The following is a 14,272-nucleotide window of genomic DNA, read 5'->3' on the forward strand; positions in this document are numbered from 1 at the left end:
AATAAAGTGGTAGATGCAATGGCCACCATCAAATCCCTCCTGGATTTTGGTTCAGATAGTCCTAGGTATGAATTTTTAGTTGAACAACTCTTGCAACCAGCTTTTGAGACATCACATATGAAAATGGTATGTAACATTGTTGGCCCCCCAATCACCTTGATACCATGATATCCATACCTATCTTAAAGATGTACCCTTCCCCAAAACATTTCCTACAATGTCCGTTGAAACCTTATTCGTCGTTGTGCCCGATTCACCCTCATAGGAGACAATCTATATCATCGGGGCTACCATGAAATCCTTTCTAGATGTTTAGATTTGAATGAAGATAATCTTGCGATGAAAGAAGTGCACGTCGGTACGTGTGGTGCTCACAAAGGCGGATATGTTCTTGCCAAACATCTCTTAAGAGTGGGATATTATTGGCCCGCCATGGAACATGACTATTGTGAGTTCATCAAGAAATATGTGTCCTATTAGCGTCACAAAGATTTGATCCACGTTTCAACTCAAGATTTATGACCCATCACAACACCATGGCCATTCTCTACATGGGGCCTTGACCTTATTGGTAAGATCCATCCTCCTTCCTCAGATGGATATAAGTTCATCATTGCTACAACTGAGTATTTCACCAAGTGGGTGGAAGCCATTCCTCTCACCCTCACTACTAGTGTTCAAGTGTCCAAGTTCATCCTATACCACATCATTTGTCATTATGAAATCCCCTCTACCATCATGATAGATAATGGAACTCCATTTAAAAACCAACATATGCATTATATGTGCTCCACATTCTATATCCAACATCATTGGTCTACCCCATATTACCCCCAAGGCAATGGCCAAGCAGAGGCAACTAATAAAACTCGACTTCGTATCCTCAAGAAAGTTGTCAATGAAATTGGTTGTGACTGGAACCTCCATCTTAATCCTACCTTATGGGCCTATCAAACCAGCATCTAGACTCCTACTGGAGCTACTCCCTATTCCCTTGTATATGGCACAGAAGCAATCTTACCAATTGAGGTTGAATTGCCATCACTGCGCATATCATGGAAAGAGTTTGTGTCTGATAAAGACTATAGAGTGACAAGGCTAGCTTAGCTTGATCTTCTTGATGAACAATGTTAGAAAGCCTATGACTATCTGCAAATATATCAGATCTACCTAAAGAGGCAATATAAGAAGAAGGTTTATCCCCATGAGTTTGAAGTAGGTGATCTCATTCTTTGAGAAAACCCTTGAAATCAACAAGACCGTGAAAAGAAAGGAAAGTTTGAATCCAATTGGATTGGTCCATATGTGGTCACAACAAAATATGGTTCAGGAGCATATAAATTATCCACTCCATAAGGGGAACCTCTCAACGATCCCCTAAACATCCTACACCTAGATAAATTTTATGCATAGTCTGTGGCAGTGTACCTCATGTTTCAAAAATCAGAAAATATAAAAAAAAATGAAAAATAATTTTATTTTTTTAAAGAGCAAAAATAGTAAACAAAAATAAATTTGTTCTCTGGTGAAAGACACTTCTTGTGGAACCTTGGGAATGTACATCTAGTGAAAACCTGGCAACAGGTGCCATATATAAAGGGCAGCTCCATTATCCTTCAATTCTTGCATCCATCTTTCCATGGTGCGGTATCTGTTATTACCTGCTCCCATCTGTATCTCCATTGCATTCATATCTTTCAGTGCGGTATCCCATGGTACCTGCATTTCCTCACCTATATTCGCCTTGCTTGTACATAGTCCTTGTAAATACCCTCCTGCATATAGTTCTTTGTGCATAGAGTTCAAAGTATATAAGTTGCCTTGTATATATGTTTGTTGTTGTACATAGGCTTGTCTATGTCCCTCTTGTCGAGATCATATCCTCTCAGCTAGTTCTTCAACATATCTTTTAGTATTATGATCACGTGGTTCCTAGGTCCTTTTGTCGGTCCTTGGCTAGTCCAATCCATCATTCAATTGTTGCTTCGAGATATATCATTATCAAACTAGCAATAATCTACCATCACTCTACGCAGGATGTATCCTTCCTCTAGTCAGACAACATTGTCAATCCTCATCGATCTGTTATCCTCTTGACAAAAGACATCTATGACACTTGTGTTGGTTTTGGATTCTTTTTGAACTTTTTTTATCTTTCAAAGCTCCTTGGGTCCTATTTCCTCTTGGTCGCCATAATCTTTTATATCACGGTGCATTAGGAATAACAAAGCTCTGGACGTGATCTTGTCTTTTGGATGTTTCCCTTGTACCCTCATGAGGTCTCGACTATCTCATGTTATAACGGGGCATGTTTTCTGCTTGTGGTTGTCCTAGCATTATTTCTTGTAGGGTCTTTGTAACACTGTGTGATGCTGGATTAACCTACGTGTCTATTTATATGTGTCATTCCATGCATTGGATGTGAAATTCCACCATGGTTCTTCATACCTTGGTGACTCATAGACACTGCTAAATCAAAATAAGTGCTCACTACAAGGTATCCTATTTCACATAGATGCTCACGCTCCATGATCTTTGTCTCCATTGCATTTCATTCATACCCTTTTCCCTTATTTCACATGTTCTCTCCAGAATATGCACACGTGTCCCTTGGCCCGATCCTCTTTCTTGCCATCCCTGCCTAGTCCCCCTGGAGCATTATCCATTTCATCCTGTATAACACATATGGGTTAGCACATAATACATATACATAATATACTTTCCACATGCATTACATTATCCATCTCATCCTGCATCACATATGGGTTAGCACATCATCCATATATCATATCACATCACATATCATAATATCATGTCATATCTCCATACACCATCACATCTTGCATAATAGTTCATGTCATACATCACATATAACATATCACATCACATCATATATCATCATACATGGCATAAATAATACATACATCAATCATCACATCCTACATAACAAACATGTTATGCTTATATCATGCACCCATAAGTCATAAATCATCCATACATCATAAAACACATAAAAGTACTATATATATGGACCAAAATAGAGTGTATATCATATATCAACAAGGTCTCCAATGTATGTCAAAAACATATGTATAGATATATACACATATACATCATCTGTTGTATCTAATCAAAGAATATAATACATACAATATCTAAATGAATGATGATCACCTTGCATGCTCATAAAAACTGCATGGGGTGCCAACAATAAATATAATGAATCTAATACACATCTCCAACTGGTATATGGTACATAAAAAAGAATGTATCTTTGCCTCATTTGCATCGAGCCTCTCAAAATATTGACTGGCCTGGTCCCTGTCCCTGTCCTTGTCCTTGGGATCCCTGTGCGGACCCTGATGTTGACCCTATATTTCCCTCTGTGCGGGTTCTCCTACTCGATCCATATGTGCTACGGTTGGATCTCCCTGTACGTATCCCCCTGCTAGATCCTCCATTGCATGAGGAACTGGCTTCCTTGCACCTCGGAGGTGCAACATACTGCTCCCTTTGGTCTGTTGGTATTGCTCGCTTGTACTAAGCCTTGTACCACTCTGCTTGATGAGATAGGGCCTTTATCTCTACCATCTGCCTCTCTAGCATCCTGACCAATGATTTTGATCCCCATATGCTACCCCCTACCTGCCTCCTGGCCTCATCCCTCTCCCGCTAGTATCTGGCCACCGTCTCCTCTATCCTCCATCGTGAGTGCTCCACAACATCCTTGGTTGCTAGTGTTGCATCCCTCTCCTAAAGGAGCTTATCCCTCTCTGCCTGCAGCTATGCTCGAGCTCCCTCTATCACATCCATCTCCCTCTGCAAGTTGTCTCTCTCTGTAGTGACCTCCAGTAACCTACGCTATGCTCTAGTCACTGCCTCCTCGAGAGATCGGATCTATGCTGCTGGATCTAGAGGCGTTATTGATCCCTCTCCCCTCTCCCCTCTCCTCTCTCCTGGCCCTCCTGGTGGGTGCACTAAAAGCACTAAAAATATCTCATAGCCCACAATTTTCACAAATCAACGCACGCAAATGAGCCATATTCTGGCCATTTTTGGGTATATAAGGTGCCCATATGCTGCTTTCCATTGTCTCAAGCCCTCCCAAAACTTTTTTAGCATATCTTCTTCCTAGGGTCTCCTTTTAGGATATCGTTTTCACCTCTTGCTCTCGTTTCTCGTCCCCTTCTTTCCTGTTCACTGGGGCAATTTTTCTTTCGAGATGTCATCTGGGCTTTGTTCCTCGTGCACCCTCTGAAGGGGGCACCCCTTCCCTCATCATCTATCCTTTCTTCAGTCAAGTCTAGGGCATTTTTGCTCCACTCCCTCTTCTTCGATTCGCAGGTGTTTATTTTTTCTTCACACTGACGCTATTCTAGTGCCACTACGGAAAGCGGCAAAATGTAGACACCTAAAATTTGATTAGCCTAATCAATTGAATTTTATTATCCCGAATGCTTTTAAATCAAATAATTACACATTATTTAATTAATTAGCATTCTTCCCCTTCTAGTTAATTAATTTTATTAATTACGCTATAGCCTTGTTTGATTAATTAATGGATAATCTAAAACCATTTAATTAATTAAATCCCCTTTACCCCTTCTTCTATTAAATAAAATAAATTCTTCATTTTATTTTATTCATTAGCCTTTTATCCTATCCCATTAATTAATTCCAAATTAATTAATACCACCTCCCATTCTCTTTTATTAATTAATTCCTAATTAATTAATTCCCCACTTTCAATCCATTTAACTAATTAATTTCCCTCACCTCATTTAAATAATTAATTAATTATTTAAATATGTAACATGTCTCCTAACTTCTAACTACCTAGCCTAACCCTCATATAACCTACCCCTATTCTTAACCTTGGGTTCTAACCAATCCTATCCTTTCAAAACAACCCTCCCTCTTAACCTCCTCACACATGTGTGCACATTCCTCCTTATTTTCCAAACATTCGAAAATATCCTATTTTTGGGTGGTTATTCCCCAAAAAGACATGTTTCCTTGAGGACACATGTCATCCTTCCCAAGACATGTGTCCCTCCCTTGGGACACTTGTTTGTGGAACCTTTTTCCACACGGCTCCCTTTGGAGTGAGGACAAGTGTTGTATTCTCTCTATTCTTCCTCTCATCTCCTATTTAACCCCCCCCCACCTTTTTCTATGCATTTCATCCACCTCATCCAATCATACCGTTACTCTGCTGGACTTATCACTCATCACTCATTTCTCATATTTCACCCACATCTATCATCATTTGCATCAATAACCATGGAGCAATATCGAGCATCTGAAGACGTCATCAAGCACACATAAAATCGAGGAATAATCAAATTGTAGCAGGCATTTTGGTTTCCATTGCATCATTATTTTAGTTCTATTTTGATTTTATGATTCTAATCTTGAGGTGTATGATGTCTTGTGTATGCTTGGTTAGTTAGCTTGTCTTTTGACCCCTTTGTATTTGCATGCACATTTTTCATCGCACAATTAGATTGCTATTTTAAATTACGTAGGAGAATAAGTCATCTTCACTTTCAAAGAGGATCAACAAATGTCAATAAGTTATTTTATGTCTTAAGTAACACATTACTAAGATCAAGTATAAAGTCTAGATCTTGTCAAATTTGAGGTTATCAAGAATGTATTAGTCATATTGTAGTTGCTAGAATATGTTAGATTGTCTTATCAATATAGTAAAGATTGTTGTTATTTGTTATGTATCTATTTTCAATATTGAAAAAAGGTGGAATGCTGATGTTATTCTAAGTTAGGTCGAGATTTGTGAAGAGGTTACAACACTCAAGCAAGGGCCACTTTAGGTATTGCAATCCTCTTTATAGTTTATATTGTTAATTTTAATGCTAGTTAATTTGTTAATTTCTTTGATAGATTAAATTCTATTTTTTTCTTCTTGAGTTCAATTGATATAATATATTATTGGTATAGGTGGACTAGGATTGTGAGTCTCAACTTGCAACACAGTTAACTTTTGCATCACCCATAGCCACCACCGTGTCATTAACCAATGACACACATTGTTGTTTAGATAGGTTTATTTCAACCATTGTTTATGTTTTGTTTAATTTGTTGAATTTAGTTAGTTTCCTATATGCAATAAATAGATAACTTAGGGAGCCCTTGACTACACATGTAGTGCCAAAATCATCCAAGAAGATATATCCCTGTTTGATAATTAAGTGAACCCTTCTAAGATAATAGGTTATTTGATAAGGGATCCATTGGTCTATTGAGTTGTATGCATTGAGTTATATGTGCATCAATGCATTGCACTTAGTAGGAGTTAGTCATTTTTGGCATCATTGTAGGGGGGGCATGAAAAGAGAAGATGTTTTCAGAATGCCACAAAAGGAGGATGAACTTCTTAGAGATTATGTGGAAAAATTTCCATTACGGTTGAAAAAGTTGAAGAAAAAAAAGCTCTCCCTTGAGTTTCTCAAGTTGGTGCTCTTAAGAAGAGTAAAAAAGACTGCATGGATGCCCTAAATTTGATTAGATCAGGGGATATCTCTTGATTAACCTTTGATGAAATTTTCTATATTTTTAAGAATTACTCTTGATCAAATTTGAGGAAAAGTAAAAGCTCTAGACTCATAGATACCACTATGACATCTACTGGTATTTCTAAAATGTGGCTTAGCAATTTTCTCTTCAATATGGAAGAAGACATCATTAGCCATCTTGCAACACAATTGGATACCTTGCATATAAAAAAGAAATAGGAAGAAGTTAAAGAAGCTCTTACCAAATTTTGTCCTCATTATAGGCAAAAGAAGGCCAACTATAAATATGGAAGAATTACTAATATCTCTAAAGAAAAGCATGCACAATCATAGTTCCATGCCTTGGAGGATGAAGAAGGACAAGTCTTTTAGACTACTTAACACAAACCATGGCAATGAAAACAAGGTATGACTCAATGCCCCCTATCTTACAATTTTCATTTTGTGGGATCAATACAAATAATATAAATTGGAATAACCCACCTTGGAACCCTATGCCTAGTCAACCATGACAAATTAATCCACCATTTAATTGGATGCCACAACAACACCAATTCTAGTTTCCTAACTACAATCAATAATGGCAATCTCCTCAAAACCCACATCCATAACAATGTCAAAGAAAACATGTCTAACCCATAGCAACAATAAAATTTTACTCAATAGCTCACACTCATGCCTAACACATTACCTCAACAATAAGAAACTATGCCTAACCAGACCACACCTACTCCCACACAATCAAGAACACCATAATTGTCTACTCAACTTGCACCCAATCAAGAACTATGGGGTTGGAATCAATGATGTTCACTTGTGCTCAGAAAAGACTCTTGTTGGGGTATCCAGATATAATAACCCGGCCAAAATAACCTCGTCATAAGAACCCAAGGACAAAATAACCCAGGGTCATAATAACCCATGGACATAATAACCCGTGGTCATTTTAAATCAAGCTAGTAAAATAGAAATGACATTAAATCAATTAGAACATTAAAATTTGAATCATGTAGAAGGAATTAAACCAAGTTGAGAGAATATTTTAAATGAAGTTCATGGAAACTGCAAAAGCGAAACAATATTAAAAGCCATTATGCATTTCATGCATATGGCTCTATCTAGAAGGGAGTACTGTGAATGATTGCATCCTTAATGTTTGAAGTGTGGATATTTTTTCAATTCTTATGCCAAATTTTTGCTCCAATTTGCACTGCTATCTCTTCATGTGTCGAAATGACCATAAATAGCAACAAAAACTAAATTTATTAAACTAAATTATAAATATGATTACAAGAAACCTAAACAAGCATGGCAAAATATTAAGTAACATTAATATTTAAGGTAAAAGATTGGATTGTGAGGCACCATAGAGCCTATTTAGGTCATTTTTAGACCATATATCCATTATATACCCCTAAAATAGCCTTAAAACACCTTTAATATGCTTAAATAACCTATAAAATGGCAAATAATTACAAATATAAAAGGCAATTTCATGGAAATAAGCTAATTAAGAGTTATTATGAAAATAAATAAGTGAAAAGGCATTACAAAGAGGCATTAAGAAGATATATAAAGGGGTGGAATTAAGAGAAGTAAAGAAAGGAAGTGTAGTACCCCTGCCCTAATCAATTTCTAATCTCGGTTTAATCTTGGTCAGTTTATCTTAATATAATGTTATAGTCTGATGTTTGATTTAATGCATAGCTGTTGATGTGGTTTTCACACTAGTTGTATGCAAGTTGTTTAGTGTTTCTATTTCGTGGTATTAATATCGGGCTAACGCTTTCATTAAGTTTATATATGTATGCATATATGACTCTTGGTTGCAGGAGATTTCAGGTACAACGCCGCATGAGTGCGAGGTTCGTCTTCACCTGGATTTGCAGGTTTGAGTGTACCTCTTTAATCCTTAGAGTTGGATTAGGTGGTCGTAGGACCCTAGTTGACCATAGTCGTGCTCAAGTGAGCATCGTCGGTCGTCGTCGGTATTCCCTTTTTGTTCGGGTTTGTGAGTCATCTGTTTGGTTGACTTTCTCGGTTTGCGTGCTTGGTGTGTATGGTTAAATTGATTAATTAGTCCTTAGTAATTATTTTGATTAAATATGTATTCGTGCATTAGAGATTAATGGACTAAATTAATCAGGATTTCTTTATGTGAATTATCGTTGATTTGAATTTCTTGATTTAAATTGGGAGCAAGTTCAATTAAATGGGTGATTTTGAATAATAAATGCATTTTGTATATGCTGTTGAAAAAGAAAGTTTTGCATTTAATTGCAATAGATTTAATTGTATTCTGTTGGCGTTTTAAATTAGAAAGGTTAAATTGAATTAAATGAGAAAATCGATTTTTAATTGGAAAGCAATTTAATTTATTGTAATAGTTAGAAAAGAATTATTTTTTTGAGAATTATTTTTAAATAAAAATTTTAATTCCAAAAAAAAAAATGGAATTTTGGTCAACTCTTCCTTATAACCTAAAATTTTGGGAAATTTGGAGGATGGATATTTTTTTGGGAAATTATTGGGTTGGAGAAAGTTTTTGGATGAAATTTGGGGGTTTTGGGGAAGAAGGAGATATTCTGGATCTGGCAAGTGGGCTCTCCTTCAGTTCTTCCAGGAATGCATATGGAGGTAGGAATTACCTTCTTTGCCTCCCTTGTGCCATGGAAATAGTCTGTTGTTGAATGAAATTGCTTGTTGTCAAAATCCAATCTTTTTAAAAATGGTTATCAGATTGAAATTTGGAATTGGGGGTTCAGAACTATGCTTTTAGCTTGTGTTCTTCAAGAAAATTACATAGATTAACCATTGTGTTAAAATGGTTCTTTTTGCCATGTCTGGTTTTTTTTTAAATAAAAATAAATTTATTGGGGTTTTGCTGTTCCTCAATCTATTTTGGGTGTTGAAACCCATTTGTGTTTGAAGAAATGAACACCCATCAAGAATAATATGATTCCAAAGCATATTTCATTTGAATCTGCTCATTTTTTAAATCGAAATTTATAAATCTATTTTGAGTTGAGGTTTTTTTTGTTTATAATACCAAACTGTGTGTTTTTTTTTAAATAAATGAAAACTTGGTTGGGGTTTGGAGGGCGGGGAGCGGAGCTCCACCCGCCTCCTCCTCCCCCTTTCCCCATATTCTCGCACCAGTGTGCTGCCCGCGGTGTCGCAAGCGCACTGCGGTGGCCGCGGGGGCCGCAGGGTGTCGTGGAACCTGTGTCCACCGTAGTGGCGCCGCCCGCGCGGGATCCGCCTGCGGCTAGGGTTTGGCTCGCCCAACCCCCGCGTTGGGAGGTGTGCCCGGCCTTCGCCGCCCCCCCTTTTTAATATATGTTTTTTTTTGGTTAGTTTTTTAAATGTGTTTTTTTTTATGTATTTGTTTGTTATTCAAAAAAAAAAATGCATATAATATAATATTTTAATATTAATTAATAAGACAATTTAATTTAATTTAATGATAATGTTTTAATGTTAAATGTTATTCATTATATTATTAATTAGTGTATATAATTAAATTAATGAGTAATTAATATATATGTTAATTGGTTAAATTGCATTTTGATGTAATTGCAAGGATCCATATAGGCATTTGCAGATTGAAAGGAAGGATAAAACCAGATGTTTATTGGTTGTTAATTCTTTGAAATTAACCCCTATGTTAATAGATTTTTGTGGGAGTAAAATATTAAGTTAATTCGGAAAATGTTCTCTTATTTTGTTTTAGTTCCCTTCTAAGGATATATTTCTTTTTTTTAAAACTATATACTTATTCGAAGGAGTGAGATTGAGTGATTTTATTTCAAGAGGGTATCAATGATGTTTTTATTGGAGATTAAATATCTTATTTAATTGATTAATGGTTGTTTGAGTTTTATTAATATGAACTTGGTTTAAGAACTCATTATGGCTTAATATGTCTGTTCGATGCTTTGAACCTTAGAGAGTTAGAAAACCAAGAACAACCTATTCCTAGATGAGGTAGATAACTGTAATCTGATGTAGATCTTGTAGAAAACTTGATCGACTTTTAATGTTTAGATCAATTCGGAAAGATTGTATCTGTTGAATGTTACCTATGCGAGTTTAATTTCTGTATTTGCTCTTGATTATGAAGTGGCAAGTCGTGCTTTGTTTGATAGGTCCCTGTCGTATGGATTGACTTGGGGTACCTGTTTCAGTCCTTGGTCCCGAGTTGACTGTTGTTTTGTGGTAGTGTCATATTTGGCCATATCCTTTGTGTGGGTGTCGAATGATGATTTGTGTTTGACCAGATGGTTGTCCTCTCCTTCTTGAACTCCGTTCGTTTGACCATGTCTATTCCTTGGTTTTTGAGTTCGTCTGAGTATAGTCTAGTGTCGTATGGGAAGTGGCTTTCGATTGGGGGCCGCGCCCAAAGTGGCTGCTGGGTAACCCGTCGAAAGTGAGTCTAATAAGTGATAACCTAACAGTAGATTAGAATGTAATCTCTAAGTAAGATAATGTGCCTCACACATGGGACAAGTGCTAACATAGACCCGACATGCTGTGAGAAGGCTTGAAATGGAAAACCACCATCCTTGTCTTCATGAGAGGATGTGTGGGTCCACATGAGGCTTGGATGGGCTGGAGGCTCGGATTAGGTTGCCAGGGTAACCCAATGTATGGGGCCGGGACCTATGAAGACCTGCCATGGTAACCGTACCAAGTTGTGTGATGACACTTGTCCCTACGTTCGCTAGTGTGTTGTCATTTTGTCCTGTTAGGAGTACCTCTGTGGGTCGTCCTTTTGTCTCTGCCCTTGTGAGTATCGGTTTCATGTTAGACCTTGGGTGGTGATGGCTCAGTTTTGTGGATGCTCTCCTGGACCTTTGTTTTAGCTTTGATTATGTTCAGCTGGATCCTTTTCTTTTCCGAGATCGTTTATGTATTAATTGACCGATGTGGCCGTTTGTATATTGGTTATATTTCGCCTTGATGGCCGGATTGCAAAGGTGTAACCTCATGTACTCTTAACTTTATTATTAATCAGAGGGGTCTTGCAGTTGAGTAGACCCGGAGATGTAGCCCTTTAGGGGTGAACTCCGAGATCATTATGGTGTTATGTGATGTTATTCTCTTATGTTTCCCTTATTCAACATTATCATGTATGATTAGCTTATGTTAGAATGGATAAGTGGATAAATGGAATTAACTTTAAATGCTTATATGCAGTCCTTTCTTGAATGCCATTTTGATCGAATGCATAAGTGGTTTAGATAAGATTTATTGTAGATGCATGTATGCAATCATCTTTTAAAATGTATTAAATTGGAATATGAAAGAATGTAACTTAGAGTAATGGAATATATTCAGTTGTTGTTAAGGAAATTAAGTATGCTTGAAAAGATCTCATATGTTTATGATGAAATTCTAGTGTGTTAGAATAGTAGATGTTTGGCTTCTAGTTTTAATGAAAAGCTTGAATGAAGATTATGAATAGATCTTAATGGATGAATCTTTGCTTGTGATTTATATTTCCATCTTCTGAAAGAAATTATCCTGATTAAGAATTATCTCGTTATTAAGATAATTAGCTTATTGGTTTAATTGTGCAAGTTAAGTGAATTGCGAAATTTAAGTAATCTCGTTGGGAAACTCTTTAGGTGTTAGTTGATGTCTTCCGCTTTGTAATATGAATCTTTGATATCTTGTTGTATCTTATGTGGTGCATCTTAAAAAATAAAAAAATAAAATTATTGCACTCTATCTTGTATTTTGGCTTATCCCTTCGGGGTTTCCTGGCGGGGCATTACAGGAAGAGGGGAGAAGTAAGAGTGTGTAGAGTGATAAGAAGAGGAGAAATCCAAATTCATAAAAGAAGATATTTTGTAATATATTTTTTTAACATTATTTTAAATTTTCCTAGGGTTTTCTAAAAGAGTGTACAAAAGTCAATATACTTTTAGGGAACCAACACATTCTTCATGATTTTTAATATATACAATGCCTCTTCAGTTTTTAACAAAAAAAAGAAATTACTTATTTTAAACAGTTACATATTTTTGTTTCATCGACAAGGCATCAATAAAATGATCTACCGTTGTTAGGAATATTTTACAAATCAATGTTTAAGTCGGTACTATACTATGACACAAACAGAATCTGGTGATGTATGTAGTGTCCTAAATTGTACCCGATGCATTTAAGACACTTGTGCATGACACCTAAGGCACTTATGACGACCCTATGATCGAAATTGTAACATTTTGTCATCAAAGGCCTTCCTTACAAGGAAATTGAAATAGTAGCGCGATGCGGGGACATCCACACCATGCTAATTTCCCAAAAAATGATCGGATTTCAAAAGTGTTGGTGACTCAGATGCGTGCTGACACATGTCCTTCGGCCTACGTCATGCCATAATGGCTCTCCGCACTTGTTCCTAATTAAAAACCCTTCCCAACTCATTTTGGGGGGTTCCCACTTTGGGTTCTTGGTGCTTGATCTTTGTGATCTCTCAAGCTTTCTCAAGCTCTCTCAAAAGCTCTATTTGGCAAGCTCTTGGCTCACACAATATCAACATCAAAGGCAAGCTATCAATACCAGCATCAAGCTTGACCTCATGGTGGCTTCTTATTAATTCATCCACCAAGTGGACTTCATCACACTCACCATGCCAAATATCAAGGAGGGTTTGATTTCCAAACTTACTCTCTCTTTATTTCACTTTTAGGCAATGAGTCCTTTGCATTAATAAGTGTATTTACCAATAGTCCAATATTTATTTGTGTCCAATAGGAATTAGATTTCTTTTTCCATCTATTTAGCAATCTACCAATTTATTCCAATTTACCTATTTTTCCAATCTATACCAATCCGGTTGTTTGTGGCAGTGGAAACACCTAAACGGGGGTCTGTTGAGGTAGGCCCCTATACAGCCCCAACATATTCCCCCATTTTTTGTGTGCGCAGGTACAAGTTTGACCCAACGCCTTGATTCTGGGATTTAGTGTTTTCTGGATGTATAGACGATAGTGCAATGCGCTAGTGTCCTAAACCCGAGAGTTTCCCAGGTTCCCTGTTTGCTCTATTCTTTCTTCTTTATATTTTTGTTTAAGTAGTTCGTAGATTATTTCATTCACATTCTATACATTCTATATTTATTCATTCATAGCTGGTTAGTTTATTAGATAGTTAGTAGTTTAACTGGTTTTGTTTCTGTTCTGAGTTCTATCTGCAAGAACCAGGTGCCCTTGCCTAGCTCTATATTTTGTCCACCTAAGACACTAATGTACCACACTATTGCCTTGGTCACAAAACCTTGTAGAGTTTTTTAGAGGTTTGTCTCAGTTCTTTGATAGATTTTGAGCATTCATTTTATCCCCTAGCTCAGCGTTACGCCTGTTCAAAGAGGTAATAGGACAGATAATTTGTCCTTGGGGATTTGATCTAGATGTCAGATCTTTTCCTTTTAGAGTTTAATGCCTTTGATAAGGAATTCTCAAAAGATGATTTTGATATGTTGGATGAAGTATTAGATGACTTCCTTGATGCACCTCCTCCAAAAAGGAGTGCAAAGGATGAGTCGCCTTCCTCAACATCCTCCTATGAAGAAAAAGCATTTGTGAATGTCATTGTAATCTGTGTAGCCCCTCAAAGGCCTAAGAGACCTTTCATTCATGTGAAAATGGCTATTCCTTCCCACAAGAAGGTTAAGTCCGTTAATGGAAAGCCTTTCAAAGGAGAAACTGTTGGCATTATGTGAACCG

This window comes from Cryptomeria japonica, chromosome 8, assembly GCF_030272615.1.
Source record: "Cryptomeria japonica chromosome 8, Sugi_1.0, whole genome shotgun sequence".
NCBI lineage: Eukaryota > Viridiplantae > Streptophyta > Pinopsida > Cupressales > Cupressaceae > Cryptomeria > Cryptomeria japonica.